A 14,500-nucleotide genomic window follows, 5' to 3' on the forward strand; every position below is an offset into this window, starting at 1 on the left:
AGTAAGAATACTGGCAGTTCAAGTTTTGTTTTGTTTTGTTTTGTTTTTTAGTTTTGATAAAAGAGAAAGAAAACAAATTGGTGCTACAATCATCCCATTTGTTTAAACAATAAATATGAAAATTTTTCCCCATTTAAATGATTTAACATAGGAAATAAGTTTATAATAAGTCAACTAATTTCATTTAGTTTCTGAAGTGCGACAGTTACGAGGTGGTATCATTTTAAAAATGTGTGTGTGTGTGTGTGTGTGTGTGTGTACAAGATCTCTCTAAACAAGCCACCCACTGGCTGAACAGTAATAATATGGCTGATGTTCCTTACATCTCTGGAATAAGATACGGTATAAATAATCTTATCAAGTAGGATATGAGTCTGTGATGGTTTGTGCTTGTGCCAGTAAGGAAAATTTTACTCTTGATGTTTAACATAATTAGAAAGACAGCCCAACAATGAAAAATAGCTATAAACTATTCAGTGGCTTATTTAGACGTGTAAACTGAAAAAGCTGTAACCTTCCATTTATATCAGATATACAAAACTATACAGTTAAAACTGGTTTAAGGGCAGCCTGGGTGGCTCAGCGGTTTAGCGCCACTTTCGGCCCAGGGTGTGATCCTGGAGACCTGGATCAAGTCCCATGTCGGGCTCCCTGCATGGAACCTATTTTTCCCTCTGCCTGTGTCTCTGCCTCACTCTCTCTCCTGTGTATTTTCATGAATTAATTAATAAAATCTTAAAAAAAACCTGGTTTAAGTTATAGTTGAAAGGGGGTTTATTTTTTAATTATGAGGGGCTTGTGATGATATTACTATAAAAAATTATCACAAGTGGCCAAGGAAGGAAAGAAATGGGCCTGTTAGTAGTTATTTCACTTGCAAGGCGGATAATGAGATAATAAAACACGTAATTGGAGGTTATACTACCTTGATTACTGTAGATTATACCAATGGGTACAACAATGCCATTAAGCAAGCAGTGCCTCACCAGTTGTGCTCATTTGTAAGATGATAAATGGATTGATTCTATTCTGTTATAACCATGACTTAGAGAACATGTCGGAAAGTATCTGCTCTCTCATATCACGATGCCAATAAATTTTGGATAGCATATAAGGTATTTTACTCTTTGATAAACCTAGTAAGATGAGAACTACAAAAACACAGAAAAGATACTATTTGAGACGGAAAAGAAACAAAACCTGGAAAATGTCAGATCTTACTATGAAGCTATTCCCTGTAACCAAACACATTTTCTGGAATTTATTTTCCAATTTTAAAGAAGGCATTTTGGAACATCTGCTATATAAGCTAGGATAATTCTAAAACTATAATGTTATAATGATTATTAGCTATTGGCTAGTGCTCGGAATTTTATTGAACTCATTAATCTAAGAAAAATAAATATAATTATAACAGTGATAATAAATGCTGGCTGTATTTTTATTTTGTGGTTTCCACTTGTGTTTTTCAGAAAATAACCACTACCTAAATGAGGCAAGATAGAACAGGCATGTCTGTGTTCTATATGTCTGTTGAACCAATTCTCAGCTCAAGAGAGCTCCAGGCAGAGACCAGATATGTCTAAAAATGACATAGATGTCGATCTCTGAAACTCAGTGAACCACAATATGACAAAATTTCCCTACACCTAGAAATGTTAACCTACAGCTTGAGGCTGTTTTTAGTGCTGCAAGATGCTAGAGAAATAGAAATATGTAATACGGTACCACAAAGCCAGTATTTAGCAACGTGGAAATACTTCATGCAATTTAGATAGAGAGGCAGATGTAGATACATAAATTTCATATATAACAAATATTAAATCTTGACAAAAAATATATCTAATTTGAGGAAATATGGAATTGGATTAATACTGACAAATTTTCTAAAGAAGTAAGGCCCACCTCTTCAAGCATCAAGTCCAAGAATGGCAAATGGCTTTAGAGTATTATGAAATTCTGATTTTATTGAAGGCTCTATTGCTAAGAAGCTGTGCCCTTGTAAGAAGTAGATGAAGTAACATGAGTCTCAGTTTCCTTATCTGTAAAAGACAGGCCATAATACCCATACACTGGTTATTGTAAGACTTAAAGATGATATATGTAAAGCACAAAGGATATATGGGCATTCGATAAAGGTTAATTATTTAAATGATTTTTAATAAATATGTGTGTAAGATTTATTACATACTTTCTCTGTTGCCTACTTCAAATAGACTGACCATAATTTAACCTTTCTTTCATTACTAATGGTCATTATTTCAAAAGCAATTATTGTGCTGTAATAAAGTATTATCTCCAAGGACTAAAGAGCTGTGTAAGCCTATTTACTCTAATCCCAAAAGACCTTGCTGTGATTTTTCAAGTTCTTATTTTAATAATAATTTTGACACCTTCTTTGTTCGCTGCCACTTTTTGCTTTTAGCCTACCTACTAAAGGGAGTTTCCTAATTTGGGCAGGGGGATGGCATATGAGAATCTCAGAGGGTCTCCAGCATGTGTAGATTGGTAATGCAAAACCAGTAGATCTATTTTCTTATATTAAGGAAAACTACAGAACGTGAAATGCTACAAAATTTTTGTGGCTGCTGGGAAAACATAAAAACATCTAATGAGACATTTCAGGGGACCCAAGTTATAAAAATAAAAAAAAAATTGAGAAATACACCTCTCGGCTATTTTTCCTTTGCAGTTCTTATTCACTATTTTCTCTCTATGCACAGCTGGAAAATCATATTCACAAAGAATGTAAGAAGTATATCTAAACTAAGAGTTAAAAGGCTTTCTTCTTCAGAGAAAGGATCTCAGATCCTCTCCTGTAATTCACAATATATATCATGCAAGTGGTATGTGTTTTATAGTCTATGCAGTGTGTGTGTGTGTGTGTGTGTGTGTGTGAGTGCATTACAGCCTACAGTTCAGTGAAACCACACTATTCTTTAATCTTTATGCACACTTCATCCTCTGCCCTCATTGTTCACTCTTTTCCTGGTCTGGAATACTTTACCTACTCTGAGTAGCAAAATCTTACGCTTCTTTAACTTTCGACCTCAAATGCCACCTACTCTACCTTCATTATAACGTATGACTTCCTCTAGAGTCTAATTCATGTTCTCTGGGGATTTATAACCTAGGTCTCTAGAAGAGTTCCTCTGTTTTAAAGGGCTCTGTGTTTATAGAGGACTGATTTAAAACATCCACTCCTGACAAAGGCCACACCAGAGATGATTAGGGAGCCCTTGAATTTAGCCGGAGAGACAAAAATGCAATCACAAAATTGACAATTCGTTCTAAACACAGAATATTTGAAACAATTCAGACAGAGCTGTTTCAGATTTGTGCCTGGGTTTGCTTAATATACCTTTAAGATTAGAGATCTGTGGACGGAAACCAAATCTTTGTTTTATGGCTGCAACAAATAGGCCCACCATGGTAAATATGTCATTTATTCTTTCTCACAAAGAGACGTTCACTGCCTCATGCAAATAAAAGTAGCATTTTCCTTCTACTTAAGGTTCGTTAGATGAAATTTATGTTTTTAAAATGCACTGCAAACACCAAAATCTGATTGTACCATTATCAGCTTTTAAATCAAAACAGCTTGCTATCTGGTAAGGACAGGAGAACTGGTCGATTTATTTCATAAAACTTTATGTACAAAGAGACAGTGTCTATGAACTTAATGGAGAGAATATAGAGTCTGGAGGGGTAATTTTTATTACAATTTATAGTGGGATTATCCATACTACACAGTTTTCAAATTTTATTGAGATTTTATGGTACTATGATGCTGACGCAGTTAACTGCAGTGGGGTAGGAGGTATAATTGTTTCGCCCTGACTTGGGAAGGAAATTGGTGTTACTGTTACAGAAGAAACCTATAGCAGACTCTATTAATTGCCCGAATCCAATCAAAGCCATTATTTATCCTAGTTTCACAGGTAAAATATTTAACCTGAGGGTAGAGGAATAAATATGGACTATAATTTTCACGCAGCAATATCTTTTCATTAAGACATTTTGAAGTTATAAGAATACTTTCACCCACAGGGGTTCAACTCCAGAAACCATTTAAATATAAATCATAGCAAGCATCTAAAATGTACCACCAAACATCATTCTTTAATATTAAGTACTCTGAAATAAAACAAACTTAGAAACAATATAGGCAAGAATGCCAGGGAATTACAGATGGCCCGATGACATAAAATAGTCACAGCTTTAGGAATGGTTTACATTCCTTCTGCAAACACTTAGTGTTCATTGCATACCAAATAGTGGATAAGGCAGTAGAGCAATGATATAGATATTATCATGTAATTACATATTATATATTGAGCCAAATATATTGAGCCTATGTAAATAAATACACATATATAAAGTTTCATATATATATATATATATATATATATATATATATGAAATAAATTGCCTTATAATGTAGTATGTAGTTTTTGTTTTTTGCCAGAGAAAGAAAGGGTCTTCCAGGAAAAGGAAAATGTGTGGATAAAGGTAGAATTGTCATCATGAAAAGCCATGGAAACTGCATCTAGGACATGAGGTGTATTAGGGAGAAGGGCAACAGACTGGGATAGAAGGGTGGCCGGAGCCAGACTGTGAGGATATGAGGACCCTTGCTGGTTACCATTTTCTGCAGTTTCATCTCCTTTACCATGTACGAGAAAGATCCTTTCATAGTTAGAGTTTAGATCTATAGGCCAACACTGCCACAGCATTCCTAAGCATCTTATCAAAACACTGGAACTATACCAGACTATATTAATATATTAATTTGTTCATATCTTCAACCAATAAATATTTATTGAGCATTAACTATTATCAGGCACAACACAATGTGTTGGGGAAAAGGTAGCTTCTGAAGCTTACATGGATTTTGGGAGACAGCAGTATATTTTAATCTAGGAGTGGAGATTTATAATAATGAATACCATACATAAACATACATTTGTGTTAACATATATAAAACATGCAAACAACTACAGTTTCTGTCAACAGAGGAGCTTATTCTTTTTGTAAGTCACCCAAGTCCCACTACTTCTTTCTTTCTCCCTGAGAAACCCATATATCATGAGATTATCTTTCTAATTCTATCCTGTTTCTACTGAACCTCTTTTTCCCTAAGCCCCTAGCTACTAAGGAGGTAGTTCCTCTGATGAATTCTCCAAGTTATTCCAATTTCACCAAATTCTCCTATTTTCTGTCTTCCTGAGTTCTTGCTGTGTCAAGAATAACTCTCCATTTACTTTTTATTTTTCTCTATGACAACTAGCATAATCTGTAAGCACACACGTTGGAATAGACGTTTCCATTTATCCAGCAAAGACCATAGTTTAAAAAACAAACTAAGCACAGATACATAGAAAGTAACATTTTATTTCTACTAAATAGAAATCACATACAAATATACAAGATGGAAAGTGGGACAGGTGGGTAGGAGCTACACTTTTTTTTTTTTTCTGGTCCAAGTTAAATATAGTCTTTCCTTAAAAAAAAAAGTATTTCACATACTAGAGATCTAAAAATAAAGCAGCTAAGCTAGATTTCAAATTTAGGTTCAAGTTTTACTTAAAGGGGGCATATTCATTGTCTTCCCTCACAGCCTTAAGCTAGTTGGGAAAATCTGGGAGCCATCAGAGTAACTAGAGTATAGACTCTTGCATTGCTTTAAAATTCTACCACTAGGTGGCAGTACAAAGACTGTCATTTTCAACATAAGTGGCTTAGTTCCATAATATATTAGTTCTAGGATAGATGATCTGGTGAAATACTGAAGAGAAAAGAGAAAAAGGAATCAAGAGTCAGAAGTAGGTAGAATGGTGAGGGGTGGTGGGAGATAGAGAAGGCCAACTAGTAAGAGGGAGATGATTTGTAAATGGAAGCAAGGTGAAGAGTGAGAAGGTAAAGAAAAAAGGTGGTGCCAAGGTGGATACTTTGAGAGGGAGGTGCAGGAAGGAGAATGAAAGGGGAAGGGGCTGAAGCAGAGGTGAGAAATCCAATGGAGTATTTTTCAAATTTTCTGGACAGGAACCACAAGAAATGCATATTTCAATATGACTCAGTACTCTCTCTCTTTCTCTCTTTCACAGTACCACATCTGCATGATGTAAATAGTTTACTGAACAAAAGTTTCACGATATAATACTTATTTGGGTGATATGCTCTGAAAAAGTCTCCATTTTATTTAATTTCTTTAAAACTGCCCATTAAGAGCTACCAAATTGATTTCAAGATTCATCAACAGCAAAAGACCCAGAATATGAACAATAAATATTTTTTCAGCATATTGTAAACTAGAGCTAGCTTTTAAGAGGAGTTTTATTTTAAAAATCTCCACTGGGAGCAGAGGATATTTTTGGCCATATGCTCAGTTCAATAAACATTCGTCGAATAAATGAATTAATAGATAGAAGAAAAAAAATGGTAGAGCCACTCAGTCATGAAAAATACAACTGGCCAATGATCAGGGTAGCATTTCCTCCACATAAAAGGTGGCTGGAAAAAAATATATATACTTTACTTTTAAAGTATATATTAAAAAAGTAAAGTATATATATTTTAAAAATATATACTTTATTTTTATTACTCTGTAAACTGGTAGCTCTTCTTTTATTAGACAAATATCAACTTGTTCTTTCCTAAAGAACACAAAGTAGAATACCAGTTAATCAAATTCTCCATTAACAATGGAAAGTAGGCAAAGAGAAAGAGCTGAGAAAATAGTTCTATAGTTTGGAACAGAAAAAGAAGAGGGAATAAAAACAAATAGGGAAGAGAAAGCACAGCCAGAGAGTTGTAAACAATTAAAAGGCCAATTTAAAATGGTGCTCCAAGACCAAGTTTCTCTCTTGGATCTTAGTCCTCCTTCTTTCATTTGTTCCTACAGGTCTTAAGAGTCATTGGATAAAACGCTTATTTGATATGCAGACACATTTAGATACACAGATGATAGATTTCTGAAGGTCTCTTGCAATGAGTATATACATCCAAATATCATCAAAATAATTCTATAAATAACTACAATCTAATACGTAAAGTAAGAATTTTCTTTAGCATAATAGCACTTGTACTATGTGAAATTAGAAGCTTTATACTTAAGTAAAAGCTATATTTTCATATTTATTATATATGATAACTTTGTATTTCTCAGGAAAGAAAGGTATCCTATTTCAAAATCTAATATGTAATGTTCAATGTATTAAATCGAATTTCTCAGGTGTGGTGAAAAATAAATGCAACAACTACATCACACTACTTATTAGCAAAACATCACATTTAAGCATATACTTATTTAAACACAAATCCAATCTTCTTATTATAGGAGGAACATTTCCAACAAGTTAAAATGGTATGGCGGCTAATCATTTATAACAGAATGAATATAGAAACCATTTTGTTAAACTTTGGTTTTAACTACCTTCTCTAATAAATAGACTTTTCTCATCTAGATCTTTACCTCCTTAAGTAATAAGGTCTACCTCTGAGTGAAGTATCATCTCTCTTTCAATGTGGATTCTATCTACTGTCTTTATTTTCTCCTTTTTCTCTTCTTTTGTGCTTTGTACTTTCACTTAATATTTAATTTTGTGTGGGGGGAAGAGCCAATTAAACTCACTCTTTGACATTTTACAACATACAAGGAGCTTACCTAGAAATTTCTCTCTTTTGCTAATTCTCTTAGCAATAACAATATAGACAATTTCTATCTCCTGTCTGAGCCAGTTATTATCATTAAATCTTAGAGCTAAACCAGTCTATGCCAGCTGAAGCAGAGAAATGAACAGATTGCAGGTATTTTGAATAAACAAGCACCTAAGAAGCCAGTTTTTTGGAGGAAGCTATTCTAACTTTTGTGCATGCCCTGAAGTGAAAATATACCCATCAATTTGTATTCCATGTTGCAAATCATGTAAACATGAACAACAAATGACCCATGCAGCTCCATAAAATATTCTGAATTCTTACTTAAACTCAATTTCTCACTAATATTAGCTGACTGCCTCTATCATTCTTTTAACAGGCTCCTGCTTTTGCTTTACACTGGTAGTAGTGAAGCCCTCAAGGCCTATCAAAGTCTGTATTTAAGAAGAATAAACCAAAAATCATCAACAATCTAGTCCCACCTCCCAAAAGGCAGCATTAAAAAAATAATAATAAAAGCACATAAGTAACTAAATGGTTTGTCAATAAAAACCAAATGGAGATCTATAAGCTGAACTATATCCAGAAGTCCTCATAATTAAGCATAAGTAGAACAAATTTACCAAAGGAAGCTATAGGAGTTCAATCACTCAAGATGTAAGGACAATCCTACACATAAGTAGAGGTCAGCTGCCTGGGACAATTCTGGTCGTATGGATAGATGACATGAGGATTCCACTGAATTGGTGAACTACAAGAGGACAGGCCTGTGTAAGGTAAGACAGAGGAAGTAAGAGAAGGGACGTCACCTGAAATAAGACGTCCTTAACATCAACAAGTGAGAGAGTTGACAGCAGAAGACAATGGATGTAGCAGAGATCTAGAAATGGGGAGTTTCAGTGGAGCAACACTATAGCCACATTCAATGGTCAGGAAGAACCAGAACTAGAGTCATACTCTCCAACCAGTTTTGCAGCAATCACTGCAATGACCACATTTCCTTTCACAAATAGAAATGGCACAGGACTAAAAATACACTTGTGGCTTCTTCCTGTTGGCTGCTGAGAAAAGCAACAGCCTGTAGGGAAGAAAATGGGGTGTGAGTATTTCAAATTTGCCCACGACCACATCCCTTGAAACTCTTGAATGAGTGCTATGAAAATAAGGTATATTTTTGGAAGATTCTTCACTTCATCTAAATATAATTAAAAAAATAAAAAAACCCACAACAGTCTTAAAAAAGACGACCAAAGGAATTACATGCCCAAATGGGGTTGGTTTCTTAACAGCAGTATCAACATGCTCTAGTCAGAGATATCTTGGGAGGAAAAGTACTTTCTACTCTTGGATCTAATAGCATAATTGTTTTAAGTCAGGAATAATGTGCTCATAACCCTTAATGAGTTGTTTTTCAAGCATGACACCATTACAATAAAGAGTCTTAACTCAATAAACATGTTTTATACAATTCTGGTAGACCAGGCTGTTGGGATTGATTTTTCATGGAAGAAAATGTGCCTGCAGAGGAAACTGAGCTGAACTCCGGCCCTCCAGGCAATCTATCTCATGCGGGTTCACATGGACAGAACAGGCTCATGGTCAAGGAAATCCCCACCTTGCTGCATCGGGCTTTTTTAGTTCTGATTATTCCAAAGCTGCTGATAAATCATGCACTTGCCTGAGCCTCATTCCTAGGCATCGAGGTGTTATTACCTGTTCCTTCATCTACATGGAGAGAGGACCAGCTCAAGCATGGGAGGCAGGAGATACATCCATTTATTTTTTTTCTAGCTCATTAGCTGGGTTTTCACAGACTGGTTACTGTGTTGCTCTTTAAGTATTTTGAATTTCTAAAATGTAACATTCAGTAATACTCAGATTTAAAAAATAGTTAGGGTTTATATTTTGTTCTGAACTATTCTATACCTTCCACTAGGTGATAAATGAGAAATGTTTGCTCTTATATTAATTATATTAGTTCTCGTATCATTTTTATAATTCTTAGTGGATTCAAATTTCACTGAACTTTCGTTTGTTTGCTTTTCATTGTCAACCCTACATCATTATCTGATTTTGTATTTCCTTTCACTTTCCATTGTGTATCTTTTCTTTCCTAAAAACTTTGTCAATCTAGTAAATTGACTTTAGAATTCAGATTAATTACTGCAAGATGCAGGTTACTTCCACAGTATAATATAAGCAACTAACATGCAATTAAAGACTGCCTCTATAGTTCTTCCTTCCCTAGAATTACCCATTTTCAACACTCCTTTGGATTATTCTTGAGAGCATATCTCCCTCTTTTTAAAATCCCTCCCTTGAGGAACACCTGGGTGACACAGTGGTTGAGTGTCTGCCTTTGACTCAGGGCGTGAACCCAGGGTCCTGGGATGGAGTCCTGCATCGAGTTCCCAGCAGAAAGCCTGACTCTTCCTCTGCCTGTCTCTGCCTTTTTCTCTGTGCCTCTCATGAATAAATAAAATCTTAAATAAATACATAAAATAAATCCCTCCCTTGAGACCCTAAAAAGTCTCTCTAGCTGTCAATTCATTTCTCTACAACTTCTCCTGCAGAGCTATTCCAAAGAGCTGTCTAGACTTTCGGGCTTCCCCTTCTCACCTCCCATCTGAACTTGAACTCATTTCAGTCTTTTGTCCCCACCACTCCACTGACAGACACACTGTCAGTGTCACCAATGAACTCCACCTTTGCCAAATACCCATTCTCAGTCCTCATTAAGTAGTGATTCAGTGATTCTTGCAAAAGGAAGAATGTAAAAGGTAGTCATGTCACTTTCCTGCTCAAAGGCCTAGTTCCAGTGGCTTCCCACCATATTTAGGAAAAAACCAAGGAACTTACCATGTTGTCTGAGGCCATACATGATCTGGCACTACTCACCCCTCTGGTCCCCCATCCACAGCTTTCCCATCGCCCATTCCCCTCCTGTTGCACCAGCCGCCTTGTAGCTCTTCTCACACCAGCCATGCATCTTCATGCCTTGGGGCCTTGAACTTTCAGTTCTCCCTCTCCGTAAAGGTCCTCCTCAGGTATCATTATCAGAGCTTACATTTCAGATAGGCCAGAATGTATCTAAAACTATGCTCCTCTCTTCTGACTTCCCATCCCCCTATCATGGCTTATTTTTCTTCACAGCTCTTAAACCATCTGACATAAATTATTTGCTTCTTGCACTAGAAAGTAAGGTCCATTACAGCAGACACTTGGCTCATCTTGGAGCCTCAATTCTCAGAATTTTACGTGGCATCTAGTGTGTCCACAGGACGGGAGGAAGGAAGGAAAGAGACAATCCTAAATTTACCTTTATCAAGGCAGTAACAAACCAAGAACAGTTCTGCCTGTGATTTATTATGACCTTTATGTTGCTCTGTCACTAAGTATCTGTAAAAACTAATGAAAATCTCCTGGGAAATCTACCAAAAACTTCCCTAGGCTGGAATGAAATTCCTTTATGAGGTCAAATGATCCCATTAGGGTCTTGTTTATAAACAATATGTCTCAGATTACAGAGTAACAAAACTCGGGCCAGATCCGTCCATCGGCTGTTCCCTCTACATAGAGAACTCCCGTTCCTTAGCAAACCACTTTGGGGGCTAACTGCCACTTTGTCCTTCTGGTACCAAGAGAGGAAGTGTCTTCCCTGGGAGATCTTCTCTGACATACCCCCTCTTGTAGCTCTAGTCTAAATTCTGTTTGTTTGCTATATGTTCTAAAATATCACGCTGCTTTTCTTCAGATCACATATCACATTCAAAGCTGAACTGAGATACATCAGTGGCCCAGGGCTAGCTAACAGCTTGCCATTCCTTTAGACCAATCTTCTTTAAATACTTGGAAGGGCTGAGTTTTTATCCTCCCTGGAAAGTTTTCTCACATCTTTTGTTGTTTAGTCAAGCACACTCATGTGGACGTTTCACCCTATCACATCCCCAAACCCTAACTACCCTCTCTGAGCATCACGGTGGAAACATGTCCAACCATATAGAATACCCACTGTGAAAATACTTTCCACAAATACAACTTTCTCTGTCTGCAATTATGATTAAAGTCTCTCCCCTGGGCAAATCCATGAGTAGTCTATGTTTTAATCCAACTTAAGCACAGAATATCTACAATGATCAACTAATCACATGATTTTTAAAAATTTAATGTCCATACTTCCCAGTAGAATAGAAGCACTCTGAGATAGAAACAGCATCTGTTTTATTCAACACTGTATCTATAGTGCCAATAAAATACTTATTACATGACATATGCTCAATAAATACTTGAATGGACAAATGACTCAATTCATAGGATACATCATCTTAAAATGTGGATAGGTACATTCACAGGTCTTTGTGTAACATGACAGATAAGGTCTACCAGAGACCAGATGTGTTACAACAACTTTAAAAATAATTAGCCAGTACAATCATCTGCATTTATAGGAGTTAGTTTTGTAATTTTATTACTAGCAACTTGAAAATCCAACTCCCCTATCATATTTTCTTTTGCTTATCCATACCAGATATACAAGTCCTACTGAGAATGGACTCGGGGCTCCTTTTACCACTTGGCCATTTCATTGTTGGCCTAGTGCCCAGCTACATATGTGCAAAATAAAGACTTGAAGAATTACTGAAATGCCCTTTCTTTTATTCATTCTGTGAGGTAGGCAGCCCTCCTCCACTAGACACCTTTACCATCATCTAATTAATCAGTTAAACAATAAAAAAAAAAAACCTTATAAAATGCTATAGCAATATCTGTATAATATGGTGACTATAAAGACTTAATACAAACTAATAAAAATAGAAAATATGGGATGTTTCCAGACAATTTCTCATAGTAAACTCTCATCCCTTTTCACTTTTAGTAACAACTTTGAGAAGCATTTCTATACTAACTGCTCGGGAGTGGTTTTTCATTTGTAAATTCAGTATGTTTTTTTTTCTTCCAACTTTGTTTTTATAAGACAGAGAAAAAATTTCTGAACCTTACTGCTTCAAGTATTTTGGGGAGGAGGTAAATAATAATAGATAATTGCAAACATCTTATCGAGAGCTGATTAACTAGACATTAAGCTCTTAATCTCTTCAATAATTTTCAAGGATAGGTCATGTTATTATACCCTATTTAATCGTTGAAGAAAATTTCCCAGTTGAAAGCTGTAAGTGAAGGCACTAAGACTCTCAGATTCCTGATCCTGAATCTCCTGCTCCTAATGTCCACATCACAGTCTAACAGATTTATGATTACATCAATTTTTATTCTTGGCATGAGAAAACTGCTGAGTAAAAAACATGGCATGAAACTCACAAATACACTTGAGAGCAAATTACTGCATGAGTTGTAACAAAGTTCTTCATAGAGACAGAGTTTCCAGAAAATTAAAGTTTGTCAATATACTCTCTATACCAATTGCCTTAAATAAAACTAACCTCTCCCATAAAAGGATAATGTCAGATAAAAGAGATATCTCTTTTGTTGCTTTCATTAGTGTATCAAAATAAAAAAAAAAAAAGACATGAACAACATGAAAATCTGCATCAATCATCTTCAGAATTAAAGCACGGTTTTCATTAAGGGGTATGATACAAGGACTGGATTCTATGATATACACATACACACATAAAGTAATGGAATATGGAAGGTTCTATTTTTGCTCTTTTTAATTCTTAATTCTCAAAAAAATTTGTAAACACATCTTTACAAAAAATTTGTACACATCTAAACAAAATACAAAAGAGAATAAATATCTAATGTGGCCTTCAGTTGTATTATTATTCAAATTAGTTACCTCCTTTTGATCAGAGATATTAGTAACATCAAGGGATTCAACTGAAGTAAAATCCAGAAGACTACATCATACCTCTTTTTCTTCTTCCTATTCCCTAAGATGGGACTAGTTCCTGGCCTTTGCCCATAGCAATACAAAACACAGAGGTCACCATGTTAGGCCCAGAATGGCTGTGATCTAAAATCTTTGAGTGCTGTGAATCATGTGATTTTTTTTTCACTTGGTAATACTGAGAAGGTAAAATTCATTTCGTCTGCTATGAAGAAAGTTGATGCAGATAAAACAACTTGCCAAAGATGAATGCGCAATTTTGTAGTGTATGTTTGCAAAAATTTCTCTAACTTCACAATCAACTGTTATTTCTATGCATTGAATCCTACCTTATGCAAGAATTATAATAATCCACGTTTACCAGCATTTTATGAGAAGGTAGTGTTTATATATTCATCAATCATATTTTAATTATGAGCCTCCATAGTAATATCATTTCAAAGCAAAAAGCAATACAACATAAGTCTTAAATCCTCATCATTTCTTGGCCCTAAAAACAAAATACATACATATGTGTTTAGTTTTAGAAGAAATGAACCAATGACTATGGGCATTTTATATTTCTATAGAAGGGTGGCTTATTTTTTAGATTCATGATAAAGGAAGAAAAAAATCAACAGCAAGATGCTACTTTAATTCCTTTTAGTAAACATTGGGAAAAAATAAGAGATTAGAAGTAGGAAAGCAACTTCATGATCAACTGCATAACCGCCATATATAATTAGGTAACTAGGTATTATTAAGTAGAGTTACGTAGCAAAGTATCTTCCTGCCTTCCACATGCTAGAAGAGAATTTTAACATTGTATTTTGAAAAATTCCATCATATTGAGTCATACTGTTTAAAATGACAATATACTAAGATAAGAACTCATGCTACATTAGGCTTTTGAAATCAAACACCTACCTCTAGAATTATTTTAATGGCAACTCAACTTACAAGAAGTCATGCTAAATATTTGAGCATCTGAGGTAAACATTTTTGCCAATT

The 14,500-nt window shown here is 35.2% G+C and overlaps 1 protein-coding gene across 11 annotated transcripts in view; it reads right to left on the reverse strand.

The window, feature by feature from the left end:
• Positions 1 to 14,500, reverse strand: part of KLF12 (KLF transcription factor 12) — a 578,512-nt gene that overhangs the window by 124,206 nt on the left and 439,806 nt on the right. The gene's annotated exons all lie outside the window — the stretch shown is intronic.

The sequence above is a fragment of the Vulpes vulpes genome, chromosome 6 (genome assembly GCF_048418805.1).
Source record: "Vulpes vulpes isolate BD-2025 chromosome 6, VulVul3, whole genome shotgun sequence".
Taxonomy (NCBI): Eukaryota; Metazoa; Chordata; class Mammalia; order Carnivora; family Canidae; genus Vulpes; species Vulpes vulpes.